This window comes from Amblyomma americanum, chromosome 7, assembly GCF_052857255.1.
Source record: "Amblyomma americanum isolate KBUSLIRL-KWMA chromosome 7, ASM5285725v1, whole genome shotgun sequence".
In the NCBI taxonomy this organism is placed as follows: Eukaryota; Metazoa; Arthropoda; class Arachnida; order Ixodida; family Ixodidae; genus Amblyomma; species Amblyomma americanum.
This window is the reverse complement of record NC_135503.1, coordinates 59,850,114-59,865,847: the sequence shown is the minus strand read 5'-3', so window position 1 is coordinate 59,865,847 and position 15,734 is coordinate 59,850,114. Positions and strand designations below refer to the sequence as shown.

At 48.0% G+C, this 15,734-nt stretch overlaps 1 pseudogene; it reads right to left on the bottom strand.

The window, feature by feature from the left end:
• Nucleotides 1-4,055: 4,055 nt before the first annotated feature.
• LOC144099679 (U2 spliceosomal RNA) lies at nt 4,056-4,198 on the bottom strand (annotated as a pseudogene).
• Nucleotides 4,199-15,734: the final 11,536 nt, after the last annotated feature.

The window sequence follows — 15,734 nt, the reverse complement described above, 5'->3', positions numbered from 1 at the left end:
AGGTGCGTGTTTGGAGCCGCCTCCAAATTGTGTGATGATAATTGTCGAGGGAGGGATGGGGTGGGCGGTACAGCCGACTCTCGGTTTTGCAGGCCTGCATCAGTTCACTGAAGGAATGCATGCGCTCCTGTGAGAACCCCAGATCGGAGGCCGCCGGTGTTCGGTTGAGAGAACCTCGGGCTAAAGCGTTGGCAGCCTCGTTTCCGGGATTCCTGGAGTGTGCAGGCACCCATATGAGCTTACGCTTATCCAATTCAAGGCCCTCGACAACTCGCCGGCGGGAAAGAGCCATAAAGCGGGGAATGCGGCCCTTTCGCATGCAAAGTCGTTGCCCATAATGCTGTATTCACGCCCTGATTCCTTTTCTTTTCTCTTTAGGCAACACATGCCTCGGTGTGTATGATGCTCCCAGTGAGAGGCGACCAGCCCCTGCCTGTCTCTCCACGCATCTCAATATCCTCGGCACTATTTTTACTTTCTAAACGGCACTTGGGACGGTGAAAAAGTGCGGAGATGAACACTTGGGAAGCGGGCCTAAGCGAGTGCTTGCAGGGAGAGCCAAGGGCCGCGCAGCGAAACGGGTGTGGAAGAAGACGGCCTCCAGTCGATCGCGTAGAGATGACAGCAACAGGCGTTGGCTACTATCGCAAGAGTGTGGCGAACGTCTTCACGGCCTGAACCAGAGAGAGAAAAAGCAAAAACTCTGCTTCACGCGCCAGCGAGACAAACAGGTGGAGCTTGGAGGAACCCTCGAGTCTGTTCTTGGGCTGTTTCAGAATATAGTCGCTCTTGCATGGGACTGATTCGGTGGAAGAAACAGCGGCACCTTCGCTTCCGCACTATACGCCGACGTGTCTCTAGGGCCACATTCTCCAAGTGCACTGGACGAAGTTCCGAGCTGATGCGCCTTACGATCGCGCGCGGGCCGCACATGCTCTTGCCTCTGTGCGTGTGGAACTATGTTCTACCGTATGTTCTACTCCGTTTTATTTGTTTTTGCTGTTGATCCTGTTCTCCTTATAGACTCAAAGCGCAGCGGAAGCTGCATGTGCCCGCTGCGAATGAGCTCGTTTGTTCGTTTTCTTGCTTGCTGCACCGATTTAGCCGTTAAGAATTGTGGTGCGCCGGGAATCGCGCAAGCAGCGTTTTACGATCGCACGCGTTCATTTAGAGTCGCTGTTCCAATTGAATATGATGCAAGCGCGGCAATAACAAAGCCGACGCTGGGGATCATAAACGTGTCCTGTTTTATGTGGCTTTCTTTACCGTCTTTATTGCGTGGCGCAGGTAAACTTGCGCTCGGTTGTGAGCACAGGAACATGCGCGCCATAATGCATCGTTGCACTAAACTCTCGAGCAATCAGCATTCCCATGATGTGAACTCGAAGCACGCTTATTGAAGTAATTGCTTTTAGTGCCGTCTTATTTACAACGCTGCTGCACGCTTCAGTGTTGATTCCACAAAACAAGTTTCTAAGACAAAAAAAAAGGCTGCAGTAGTTCCTATAAATAAAAGCTGATAAATAGGTTACGAGTGTGTAACGCAAATATTTAGGCGTTAGCTGTGCTATGAGAGAAAATAATACTTCTCAGACATGTTAAGTTTTGATGGTTGTATTTACTTTAATGCAGCGATGACGGCCCTGTGTTTGCCATGGTGAGTTCTTATATGCATCGCCCGTTTCTCTTGGTGTGGTAACGGTTGCCAGTAGGATGGCAACTTGCACTGTCAATAGTTGTTCAAGATCACTCAACATATAAAGCGCTGTTTGTTTCATCGTTGGAGTCTCCTGGGAGAAACATTGGGCATTATCTGTACGAGAGCAATGCATTGATGAGGTAGGGCATAACCTATGAGACTGTCATTCATGATATTTTAATCTAAGCGATGCTTTATAGCGTTCTGGTTTAAACTAATACGCTCATTTTCGATTCTCGAGTGCTCGCTGTCTCTTAAAATACGCCCTGGCTAAGCTCTACGAGCAGGAGCGCCTCGAGCGAGCCATCGCAGACTGCTCTCCCGTCAACAGCACACGGCTTCTTGGTGCTGTTCTATGTTCGCCGAGCGAGCTACTGCAGCCGGAGTTGGCACGCTGCCAACAGTGCGTAACTGAATAGCGCCAACTCTAAACCACCACCTTCCCGAACCCCTCTTTAAAGTCCATATTATAAAAAACCAAATATACCCCCTTCTGCAAGCTGTGTGGTCACCCTTGCCCATGTCCCGCATCAGTACCATTTGGACATTCCGCCGATGGAATTGCCGCTATCGAATCCCGAGCAATGGGAGGCCGCGTTGCTTAGCCCCCAGCAGCACGTCGAACACCATGTCGTGGACAGAGCCATACAGGTCACCGAACTCCATGGCTCAAGGCCATAAAACGAGGCTACCCCACCACAGACTCTCACGCATTTTTGTTCGTGAACAAAAATAATAATAATTAATAATATTATTTTTGTTGACGAATAAACGTGTACTCTCTCCCACTCTGTTAAAAAAAGAAGGCTGCAGGGCAGCCTTATTGTTGCTCTTGTTGCAACTGAAGGAAAAATGAAAATGAAGGTGCACGGGACCCGCCGCGGTGGCTGAGTGGTTAGCGCGCCCGGCTACTGATCCGCAGTTCCCGGGTTCGAACCCGACCGCGGCGGCTGCCTTTCGATGGAGGCGAAACGCAAAAAGGCGTCCGTGTGCTGTGCGATGTCAGTGCACGTTAAAGATCCCCAGGTGGTCGAAATTATTCCGGAGCTCTCCACTACGGCACCTCTTTCTTTCTTCCTTCTGTCACTCCCTCCTTTATCCCTCCCCTTACGGTGCGATTCAGGTGACCGCCGAGATGCGAGACAGATACTGCGCCATTTGATTTCCCCAAAAAACCAATTTTCATTTTCAAAGTGCACGGGCCTGTCCACTGGAGCCACAATCGCTGCCACGTGCAGAGAGTAGGAGATTTAAAAAGAGATGCAAGAGCAAAGATTGAAAGACAAGAACCCTGGGGCGTCCCTCTGCCCCCGGCCGGTACTGATGGTCTCGGATCTGAGTCCCCCCAGGGATCTGACCTTTCCCCGATACTTTTCAATTTTTCAGTGAAAAATTTCTCGTCCCGGCTGATTAGGATAGAAGGCATCAAACATGGCATTTATGCAGTTGACATCTCAATTTCGACCGAAGTCTCCAGCGCCAATATTTCGCATAGACTGCAAGAAGTGGCGTCTATAGTTGAGAACTACGCCCTAGCTAGAGGGCTATCTTGCTCCCCTCAGTAATCTGAACTGTTATCAATGTGCAGCAAAACATAACTAACCCGAGAATCCCGCCTACCACACCTACATACACCAGTGGAAATATACGTGGGAGGGAGTAAGGTACCAAGAGTCAGCCCCATCAGGATCCTGGGGTATTTCCTACAGCAGAATAAGAAAAACACCATCACCATTAAAAAGCTTCAGACGTATATCGACCAGGTAACGGCGATATTCAGGTGAATCTCCCTCAGGAACAAAAGACTAAGAGAACTCTGCCTAATAAGGCTGGTTCGTGCCTTCATAATCAGCAGGATAGCTTGTGCCACTCTCTCAATCTCAATCCTGGCGAAGCGGAGAAGTTTGAGATAATGATCAGAACATCCTTCAGAAGGGCTGCAGGCATCCCCCTCCCCCAACTTCTCGACAGGAAGTTCCTAGCTATAGGAATACATATACCTGGGAAGATATTGCCAAAGCGGTCAGGGGGCGCAGATCTGGAGGCTCAACATCATTGTAGCGGGCCAAAAAATACTACAGGAACTACAGCTTCCGCCAGGAAAGCCACCCTATGTCACTGAACCCCTGGAGCTTGACACGTGGAAACTATTCAAAATTGCACCGATTCATGAGACTATGCACTCGATCCATGACAATGTACTATGTCTGTCTGTCTGTCTGTTGTTGCCACGAAGAAAGAAAAGGAAAGTGCACAGGTCTGCTCACTGGCTCAAGCCGAGCCACAATCGCTACCACGTGCCGATAGTAGGAAAGTTAAAAGATGGGATAGAAAGACAGGATAGTAAAGACGCGCTAAAGACAAGTCCGAACCCGGAGGTAGTGCAATACCGGGCCAACCGGTGGCGGAAGTGAAGCAAACTTCAAACTTTCTGCCACATTTCCAAAAATAAGTCCAATTGGACCCGTAACAGATATTCTACTGGGTCCGGACAACCACCTCTAATGAACGAAGGCGGCATAGAGCAAAATTTATTCAAAGTAAACTAATGAAAGACCTACCTGAGGAATCTGCCTATTGCGATGCTTCCTGTGGGCAGGAAGGGGCCGCAGGAAGGGGCCGCAGTAATGGGAGTGATAGATTGCAACCACTCCCAGATGGTAATTGGATCCGTTAATACGCGTAACGATTTAATAGCTTAAGAGGCTGCGATAGCGATTGCATGTACATGTATTAGAGCCAAAACTATTCTCTCAGACAATAAATCAGCTGTTAGGAACTTCCGCAAAGGCCTATTTTCCAGGCAGGTGGCCCGTCTACTGAGGAAGGACCCGCTAAACCGCGAGGTTTCAGTCATCTGGGTTCCAGCTCATGAGGGTCTACAAGGCGATGAGGCTGCCCGTCGCCTCGCTCGAGATGTTTACACTCGAGCGGTTATAGAGACCCTGCTACCTGGAGACAAAGACCACGTCATCACCTTCAAGGACCTCTCTGAGACTCCCAGACTAGGCCGAAGAATCTATCCACCATCAGATAGGTCCCTAACACGCTCAGAATGCAGAGCCTGGCGAAAAAGTCAGGCCAATCGCTTCTTCTCTTATGTTACTCTGCATAATGAGCTTACAGGCGATCCGGAGGCTTGCAAGCTGTGCTACTTACCTTTGAGTCAAAATCATATAATCTGAGAATGCCCCGAATCCACGGGAGCTAAACAGACTGATCCCATTGATCAAGTTTCCTAGGAGTCCTACATCCGCAGCCCAAATACGGATGTACAAAAGATCGCCCTACGCCTGGCGGAGGACGCTTAGTCCAAGTCTTTCTCTGCGGTCACGAAACAGGATGGGCCGGCAAGGGGGAGGTCACAAAAGCACAATAATAAAAGCTTAGGAAAGAAACTTTCCTGCTGTTTTACTATGTGATGCGACAAACGTTCGTTAGAAGTAACCGTTGCTCAATGCGCGTTTAACTTGATCGTCGCGGTACTTTTCAGCATTGATAACGCTTAAAATATTAGAACATTTGCACAAATAGCCAAACGTTCTGATTTTTTTGTTAGATTAATCATTTTCTGTCCGTAGCGAGAAATTCTTAGCACCCTCCGCTGCGTCACAGGTCTGACCGCCGCCATGGTCAGTTTCTACGCAGTCGCTGGAGACTGAGGGCCGAGGGTTAGTTGGAATCTGAACCTGACAACGTTTAACGCTAGAACTTTATCTAGTGAGGCTAGCCTAGCAGTACTGTTCGAGGAACTAGCGGGCATTAAATGGGATATCTTAGGGCTTAGTGAAGTTACGAGGACAGGTGAGGCGTATACACTAGTAAAGGACGGGCACTTACTGTGCTTTCATGGATTAGCGCATTGACGAGAATTAGGTGTTATTCCTCATTAATCAGGAGATAGCTGCAAACGTAGACGACTTCTATAGTATTAACGAAAGGGTGTCAGCTATCGTAATTAGGCTTAATAAAAGGTACAAGCTGAAAGTGGTGCAGGCCTACGCACCTACATCTAGTCATGATGAACAGACTCTTGAAAGCTTCTATGAAGACGTGGAATCTGCAATCAGCAAAGTAAAAACACAGTACACTGTACTGATGGGCGACTTCAATGCGAAAGTGGGCAAGAAGCAGGCGGTAGGCGACTATGGCATAGGCTCTAGGAATAACAGGGGAAAGCTACTAGTAGAGTTCACAGATAGAAATAATTTACGCATCATGGATACCTTCCTCCACAAATTGTGAGAACAGGAAGTGGACCTGGAAGAGCCCTAATGGTGAGGTTAAAAATGAAATTTACTTCATAATATGTGCTCACCCTGGTATCGTTCAGGATGTGGAGTTCCTCGCAAAGGTGCGTTGTAGCGACCGCAGAATGGTAAGGTCTCGAATTAGCTTAGACTTGAAGAGGGAACGGAAAAAGCTATTGAAGAGGAAGTCCATTAACGAGGTAGTGGTAGGAGGGAAAATAGAGGAATTCAGGATATCCCTGCTGAACAGATATTCAGCTTTAACTGAGGAAAGCGTTCTTAAAATGGAAATGAAAATTGTTTTTTTAGGGAAAGGAAATGGCGCACTATCTGTCTCACATATCGGCCGACACCTGAAGCGCGCCGTAAGGGAAGGGGTAGAGGAGGGAGTGAAAGAAGAAAGGAAGAAAGAGGTGCCGTAGTGGAGGGCTCCGGAATAATTCCGACCACCTGAGGATCTTTAACCTGCGCTGCCATCGCACAGCACACGGGTGCCTTCGCGTTTCGCCTCCTTTGAAACACAGCCGCCGCGATCGGAAAGGGATCGTGCAGCAAATGCTTCATGTCTCGGTGGACACCTCAATCGCACTCACCAACAATTTTCACTGTACTGCTCCAATTCCGCCCTCGGATCTAAGCATTCTCCCTTTATGAAGAAAGAATAATGGCGTCTCCAATATCGCCTGCCAATTTCGCCTACCCCGCCCTCCATCCAGTCAGGCGCCGCACTTCGGGGACATATATCATGAGTGTGTGCTCCTTTCTCTCGTCGTGTACGCATCGCGGTGACTGCAACGGCGAAGAATCGGAGATAAAACACACATTTCAATACAATAAAATGCATCAGTCGCTCGCACGTGCACAAAGAAGACAGAAAGAAAATGCGTAGGAAGAACAACTGCGAATGCATCGGCCCTTGGAATAAACCGACCAAAAAGAAACTAGTCCCCCTTAGAGAAGACTGGGCAGGAAGGCAGCTAGCACTTAACCGTGTAAATATACAACATGGCAGTGCACATTTTGGAGAGTACTACAAACTAAATATTAATAAGTTGGTATGGCACTTACAGCTGGCGTTCGATTCCGAAGTTGTTTATAAATAACGGCAAAGGAATTGGTTGCTAAGAAATGCATGTAAATGAAAACACTTCTTTTTAGGAAACACCTGGCTACCATGGAGCTAGACGCCGTTCTATAACGAACGCACCCCAAACTGCGTGCTGCTTTAGCCTGGGCGCGTGGGTGCTCAGTTTGTTTAAAGCCAAGGGAGGTGGGCAGTTTTTTCAGTGTCAAAACTATCTTGGAGAGCAAGATGCAGAAAATAACATAAAAAGTAGCAGTGCAATCCTTGCTTCACCTAGATGTCATCAATGCAGGTAGGCATGACTGCTGACCTGTGCGGCCGAAGGTCTCGCCTAACGCTTCCTCAAGCGATCGTGCTGGCTGTCCCCTTCCGTGGTAAAGGTTTTGTCTGTAGCTTCCGCAGGCGATCGCGTTCTCGGCGGCTGGCAGCAGTACATATGCAAGGTATCGCCGATGTCGACGGCATTTTGTTGGGACATAGGAGCACAGCGTGTTAAATTTTTAGAGGCAAGTCAAAATGGGCGTTGTTGCGACGGAAAGAATAATGGAAAGGAAATTGCATTAGGGTGCCTCGATGCGTGCCCGCTTACCGCTGAGGGTGGTGCCACTCTTTGAAGGGGTCGCCGCCGCCAAAACCGGTTCTCGGGAGGCGCCGCCGCCATTTTCTTGCATTCCGCTCCCGCCGTCCTGCCGACTCCCACGCTAGACACGGAAAGCGGCATTCTTCATACAGCCTCTTTGCAGAATGCCTGGGTGCGGCGCTCCCCAGTGCATTAACAGCGCTAAGAATGGCTGGAGGTTGTTTTCGTTTCCTAGAGACCAAAAACGACGTCTTCTATGGACTGTGAAAGTGAAGCGGGACAAGTGGCAGCCGACGAACTACTCCTGCATATGCAGCGTAAGTACCGGACTTCTCTGCATATATAATTATATAATTATAATTGGTTTTTGGAGAAAGGAAATGGCGCAGTATCTGTCTCATATATCGTTGGACACCTGAACCGCGCCGTAAGGGAAGGGACACAGGAGGGAGTGAAAGAAGAAGGGAAGAAGGAGGTGCCGTAGTGGAGGGCTCCGGAATAATTTCGACCATCTGGGGATCTTTAACGTGCACTGACATCGCACAGCACACGGGCGTCTTCGCGTTTTTCCTCCATAAAAACGCAGCCGCCGCGGTCGGGTTCGAACCCGGGAACTCCTGATCAGTAGTCGAGCTCCCTAACCACTGAGCCACCGCGGCGGGTACTTCTCTCCAGTGCTGAATTTATTTTGGGGCTTATGTCAGCTTGTCTGTGCGACTCTTTCTGACAACCAGACGTGAGATTCTGTAATCCTGTCGGAGGCGCCATATTATGCTTTTTCAGCCTTTTGATATTTGATCGCTGCAAACGGACGTAGTCTCTTAATTAGAGCTTGGGGCGATATGGAACCTCCGGCGCATTTACACCTCCGTTCATTTCACTTCGCATCACGAAATAAGGCCCAGCCTTGCAAAAATGTTACGATCTTTCTCAGCCACGAAGCTTGAACAGCAGTGCATCACGCTTCCTTCTCGAAAAGCCATCGCTGCCCGCTTAATTTGACAGGCGCATATAGCAGTGCGAAAAGTGAATCCCGGAGTGCAAAAAAGCATACGACGCGTTAAGCTTGTGTTTCTCCGCGCTGCGTCAAATTCAGATCTTTTATACTTTTGTTCGCCCTATGTTATTCAAGACATTTATTCTAGCTTATCATATGTCACGGAAGTAGCTCATGGAAATGAAAACAAAAAAAATGAGTGTGAAGTAATCTCTATTTTGTTCATGTTTGCGGATGTGAGTCTATATGCGTGCTGATGTGCGTTTTTTTTTCTTTATTTATCGTAATTTATTCTTATTTGCCGGGGAATAAAGCATTTAATTAGCAAAAAAATCTTCCAGGCTCACTTTGAAGAATCCGGTTTTGAACAAAACAAGGCAGGTGAAAGGAAAAAGCTGAAGCCGAATGCAGTACCAACGGTTTTCCCATTCAGGGGTAGGTGTTTCCCATTCGATTCACTGCCTGATTCTGTATAAGTGCATACATTCGTTGCTAACAAAGTGGTGCTCGCACGGAAACATTTGAATGGCATTTGAGCCGCTGGCCCGGCAGGGGTGTCTTATTTCGCCTTTAACACGTTATGTGTTCATGTATGTATGTATCCATTCTGCTTCTCAAGTTCTTATGGAGAACAAACCATCCACTTATTCAATTCTACTGTCGATCGGCTCACGCAACAGTCTTCACCTCAAACACCCACTTAACCCATTTCAACTTGAAAAGGCAGAATCGGTCGCCTTCTTTACTTAATACAAATGTAATTAACCAAGGCGACACAAAATGATTCAGGGAGCGGGGAACAAGTCGAGTACCTATGTGCACCTTTTGGCCCCAACCCTTAGATTTTTTCGTGTGGAAAAATAAAAACTGCAAAAAAAAAATGCCGAGACGCTGGTCACGCCTTGTTTTTGCTTTGCTCTTTGTCTTGATTTTCCATATTCCTTGATTTCCGCATTTTCACATTACTTAACGCTCAGTTTGATCATTGGTTTGTATATCTTTCTGCTTCCAGTTGCTCCAAGGAAGCGAAAACCACCTAGAGACAGAACGCAGCCTGTGCCCAGATCCGTCAATGACGAGGTGAACAACCCCGCTGAAGGATTCCACACCGCATCAGAGGCAGATTTCCTCGCCGAGTCAACTCACATGGTATCACAAGATACGTCATCGGTCAACCTCCAAGTCAACAGCTCAGATGTAGAATCTATGAACGTCGGAAGACCAAGCTCGACAGATGAAACACCCACAGCTAGCGGGACACAAATGAATTCTGCTGAGTTGAAAAAGCAGTTGGTAGACATGGAAAGAAAATACGCCACGCTTCAAGAACATCACACAATTGCTAAGAACACAATCCAAAAGCTCAAAAAGCAAGTTCAAAAGCATGAAAGCAAGGCTGGTAATTTCGCAAAAAATACACGGTTCTTGAATGCAGACCAAATTTCCGCTCTTTCTAAAAATAGCACCCAGGGTCACACGTGGTCTTCGGAGACGGTTAAGCAAGGGTTGAAAATCAAGTTTGCTTTTGTAACGACCGGATATGAGACATTGAGGAAGTTGGGTTGCCCTCTTCCGTCCAGCAGGACGTTACTACGGAGGATCCAGAGACTGAAGTTCCTTCCAGGAATTCTTCAAGAAATTTTGACGTCATGAAGTGCAAGGCTGAAACTATGGAAAACGTGGAAAAAGACTGCGTGATGTTTCTAGACGAGATGGAAATTGCTACAGCGTTTGAACAGGACCGAGGTGAAGATGCCCTCCTTGCAAGTATAACACTTCCTTCGAAGCCAGAGGAGCCCGCCAATCACGCTTTGGTGTTCATGTTGGGAGGAATCAATCAGCGGTGGAAGCAGGTCATCGGCTATGAATTCACTGGCCAACACGTGGAAGGTGCCCTGCTCAAAGACTGTGCTCGACATCGTCCAGCGCTGTGGCCAGATCTTCCTCAGAGTCCGTGCTGTCACATGTGACATGGGATCAGCGAATCGAGCGATGTGGCGAGAATTAGAATTTTTGAGCCACAGAAATTCTACCACAGTGTGCTTAATACCGCATCCATGTTTGAACGGTAAAGAGCTTTTTTTCACTGCTGATGCAGCACATGTGTTGAAAAGCCTACGAGGACAACTTTTAAGCTCCAAAGTCTTTCCACTGAGCGATGCCACCATACTCGAAAACAACCTCCCATCACCTAAAGTGAAACATGTGGAGCATGTTCAGGCAGTGGTAGACTATGACGCAGAGAGGGAACTTAAAGTAGTCCCTGCCCTATCGGAGATTCATGTCAGCTCCGGCCACTTTACAAAAATGAAGGTTGGAGTAGCTCTTCAATTCTTCAGAGAAGCTGCACCGGCTATCCGATTTTTGGTGAAAGAAGGCCTGCTTGACGCATCTGCCGAAACAACAGCGTGGTTCTTGGATCTGGTGTCAAAGCGGTATGCCCTCATGTCATCACGCCATCCCACTTTACCTTTAAGCCACCGAAACATGGAGAAATATTACTCTGCTCTGAAAACCTTGCGCCTGGCAGCAGAAACAATACAAGGGAAGAACATGGGCGCCACCTCTCAATGGAAACCATCCCAAGCTGGCCTGCTTATTTCCACGACAGCTGTTCTTCGCCTCCAAGAAGTTGTCCTGGGCAGTGAACGCGACGAGTTTTTCTTAACAAGCAGGCTGCTTCAAGACTGCCTCGAAAATCTTTTTTCAGCTGTACGCCTAATGAAGCCAGTGCCGACGGCGTATGATTTAAAATGCGCTCTTAGGCTTGTGAGTGTGAGCCAGATTCTGCATACACCGCGAACAACAAGCTATGAGCTCGATGATCGAGAGTACCTCGTCGACCTCCTTTCTCAAGCAAAGAAGCAGTGCTCAGAAAATTTGCCTGAAGAAATAGACGACTCAGAGATTTTGTTCATTGAAGAGCTGACGTCCACGAAATGTTCCACTTGATATTACCTTGGAGGCTTCATCCTGAAAAGCATCTTAAAGTCCGTATCTTGTTTCCAGTGGACGGATGCCCTCATCGGAACTGTAAGCAATGAATATGCCGCTTTGACAGTTCTCAAGGACTATGTGAGTGATGGACGGAACTTGATTTATCCGTGCAGTGAAGTGATCCGCACTCCCAAGAACTACGAGGAATACTTCACAGGCGCTGTCGCATTGTGTAAGAACAAAATACGCACGATGAAGTCCCCGCTGAAATCTCTCACAAAATACTTTACGAAGGTAGACCGCCCATGCCTGAACACATGCGCAAATCACAAGGAAGCAATAACCAAAATGCTGATAGCCACCTACACACGACTGTGGCTACGCATCCATCTACGTCCCAACCCAGCCACACGTGCTGGTGGTCACGGAAGCAAAACTTGTGCTTGTGTCAGTCTTCCTTAAAGACGCCGTAATACTTACAGTGAATCGTCGTTCATAATTATTTTGTATATATTGTATCTGTGCTTTAAGGTATTAAATAATCGCTCTTGCGTGCGCCTGTCTTTATGTTTTGATTGCATAGTGTATGCATGACACAGTTTGCCACCATTGTATAATACTGCAAGTGGACTTAAGCATGCCATGCGTTCGTACTTGAATATGCAGATGTTCATTTGGTGTACTTCACTTTCTTTCCGCTATATCCACACGCAAGCGCAATGATAGCAAGTTCACGGCGCAGGTATGACAACGACGGCGAGCAGTTGCCCATCCAAAGAAAAGATACCCGCCATAATTTCGCTAATTGTCTTGAAGTAGCGTAAGCATCAACGAATCTTTACTCTTACTTTTCATCCAAACTAGAAAAGGAATGATTACCAAAGGTAAAGTCCAATTCAAGCTGCCACTGCAAGCGGGGCCATCTCTATCTAGGCGCGTCACGCAGCAAACGCGCGCCTCGCGACCCGCGGATGCAAGAAAATGGCGGCCGCGCTAGCAGACGACGCGGTTGTCCTCACCCTAAACGGAGAGCGGACGCGCATAGAGGCACCCTAAATTGCATGGGCCTGCCCACTGGCTCGAGCTAAGCCACAATAGCTGCCGAGTCGAGAGCTGCCATGAGCTCAACGAGTCGCGAGGAGGAAAGACTGAAAGAAACGCGTGTCGAAAAACCGCGTCCGCCGAAGCGACGACGTCGGTTTCATGAACAGAGTGCTGTGGGCTTGTATTTTTATTGTTCCATCATGAAGTAATCACGCGCGCAACCTGTACATATTTCTTATTGTTAAAATAGTTTGTGTATATTATGTATATTATCTCTCCTCCTATCTTCTCTCCCTGTCCCTTCACCTCTTTAATTTCATTTCTCCATTTTTTCTGATATCCTTTATTTCTGCTGCCGCAGGTAAGGTGCTTGAATATCGATGGCAGATGCCGGGGCTAGCAACAATCTTTTCCTTATTTTTAAAGAGAAAATTTTCACCACGCTAGTCAACACCACGCATCGCGCGAGCCGGCGTATGTCGGAGCACGACTGACGTCACGAACGGCGCAGGTGCGTATATTATGTATATTATCTCTCCTCCTATCCTCTCTTCTTGTCCCTTCACCTCTTTCATTTCATTTCTCAATTTTGCCTACTATCTTTTATTTCTGCTGCCCCAGCTCACATGCTTGAGTATCGATGGCAGATGCCGGGGCTAGCAAAAATCTTTCCCTTATTTTTGAAGCGAAAAGGTTCATTACGCTATTAAACACTGCGCTTCGCGCGAGCCGGCGTATGTCTGAGCACGAGAGACGTCACGCACGGCGCAGGTGGCCGCCGCCGACTCCGTCGCCTTTTCTCTCTCTCTCGCACCCTAGTCACACCGAGCCACAGATGTTCCGCCACTGCGCAGCGCCGCACCTTTCCTCAAAATGTTTAATAATAATAATAATAATAATAATAATAATAATAATAATAATTGGTTTCTGGGGAAAGGATATGGCGCAGTATCTGTCTCATATATCGTTGGACATCTGAACCGCACCGTAAGGGAAGGGATAAAGGAGGGAGTGAAAGAAGAAAGGAAGGAAGATGTGCCGTAGTAGAGGACCCCGGAATAATTTCGACCATCTGGGGATCTTTAACGTGCACTGACATCGCACAGCACACGGGCGCCTTAGCGTATTGCCTCCACAAAAACGCAGCAACCGAGGTCGGGTTCGAACCCGGGAACTCCGGATCAGTAGCCGAGCGCCCTGACCACTGAGCCAACGCGGTGGGTTCCTCATAATGCAACTTTCAGTTTCAGTTTTTCTTTATAATTAATAATTATTATTAGTATTGTTTCAGTATTCTCTTTCTTCTTTCCCTCCCCCTTTTAAACCTTCCTGAGCCACGGCGTTTATATAATTAATTTGCGATGACAACGTTGCAAAGCCTTTTCATTTTCACGAAAGGAAAAGCGCACACCGGCTTCTTGGGTCATAATAATAATAATATTTGGGGAAAGGAAATGGCGCAGTATCTGTCTCATATATCTTTGGACACCTGAACCGCGTCGTAAGGGAAGAGATAAAGGAGGGAGTGAAAGAAGAAACGAAGAATCGGTGCCGTAGTGGAGGGCTCCGGAATAATTTCTACCACCTGGCGATCTTAACGTGCGCTGACATCGCACAGCACACGGGCGCCTTAGCGTTTTTCCTCCATAAAAACGCAGCAGCCGCGGTCGGGTTCGAACCCGGGAACTTCGGATCAGTAGTCGAGCGCCCTAACCACTGAGCCACCGCGGCGGTTTCCTTGGGTCAGTGGAGACCTCAATTTCGCTTTCATGTACATGGCGTTGGTGTCAAATGCCTGCTTTGATTGCGTTCCGCACACTGGATAGGCAGCGCGCCCTCTCTGCCACCCTGGGAGGTCGCACGCAGTTAACGGTTAATCGCGAGAGATAGATCAAATGAACGCTGCGGCCTGGGTATTGCTGCAGTGCCACATGTCCGCCACAACGCTGTCAGCGCTTATTCATTCATTCCACATTTCTCTCTCACCACGAATCAAACCACGAATAAGGCGTCCACATATCCAGGGAGGCAGTTATGCGCCCTTCCTTTGCTCAAAGCCATCGCCGTATAGAACATTGTCAACGCCAACGCCAATGAACACAGTGAACACCGATACCTTTCGCTTTGTATATCCTGGATTAGCTGAGCTAATCCACATTAGTTTTTATTATTATTTTAATCAAACCCCTTACTACATACCCCAATGGTCGTTCCATCTCGAGCGCGATATACACTTTCGCACCACCAGTGCTCACCCGCTGATTGGTCCCCATGCTGCAGGTGCGCGCCGCCCCGCCAACAAGTGGCGCCATCTGGCACCTTCAAAGCGATTCTTGTTTGAGGTCTGAGTACTGCTCGCAGCTTGCGCGCACGCGTTGGAAGCTCCTCCGGCCTGCGACTGTCTGACATTACAACAATTTCCTTTTGGATACCGTGAAACTCTGCCTTCGCAAAGACTTTACAGCAGGTTATAATTTAAAACCCTGTGCAGTTCGCACAGCTAAAATGGAAAGTATCCTGAAGAAACACTTAGAAAAGGCAGGAAAGGGTAATTTTAACCTCGTTAAAACCGCACTTCGTGCACTTATGGAAGTCCTAGAACAGCAGCTTTGGACGGACAGTATCTCCTGTGACATTTTTCAACTCTCCTCTAAAGATGGCAGCAATTGTAACTGAGCCTGATCCAGTGGGAAAGCATATGCACTTTCCTTTTCGTTCCCGTGCATTCGAAAAAAGATAACGTCAACACCACCTATACAGAGCTGTTTTGCCCATGGTGTGGCGCAGAGAGCACCGTTTATCACATTACATAGGAATGGAGTAAAAACAAAGCATTCCATAGAGTAGAAAACACGAGTGCGGAACAGTGGGAGGGGGTGCTCTCCAGCGGCGACCCGTATATACATACAGGGTGCTCATACAGCATGTCCGACGAGCAGCCACCGTCAGTGGAGCCCTGGAATAAGGGCACCAACCCTGCCAGACAGAAGATATCTCCATCAGGAAGATGGGAGAACTGTGTCGGACCGCTGAATGACCTTGTAATTAGAGCAAATAAAGTTCATCCTATTCTATCCTGCCCTTAATGTTCCCCTGCTTTAACATTTCCGCCGGGGCTGTGGCCCAGTTATTTGGCACGAATT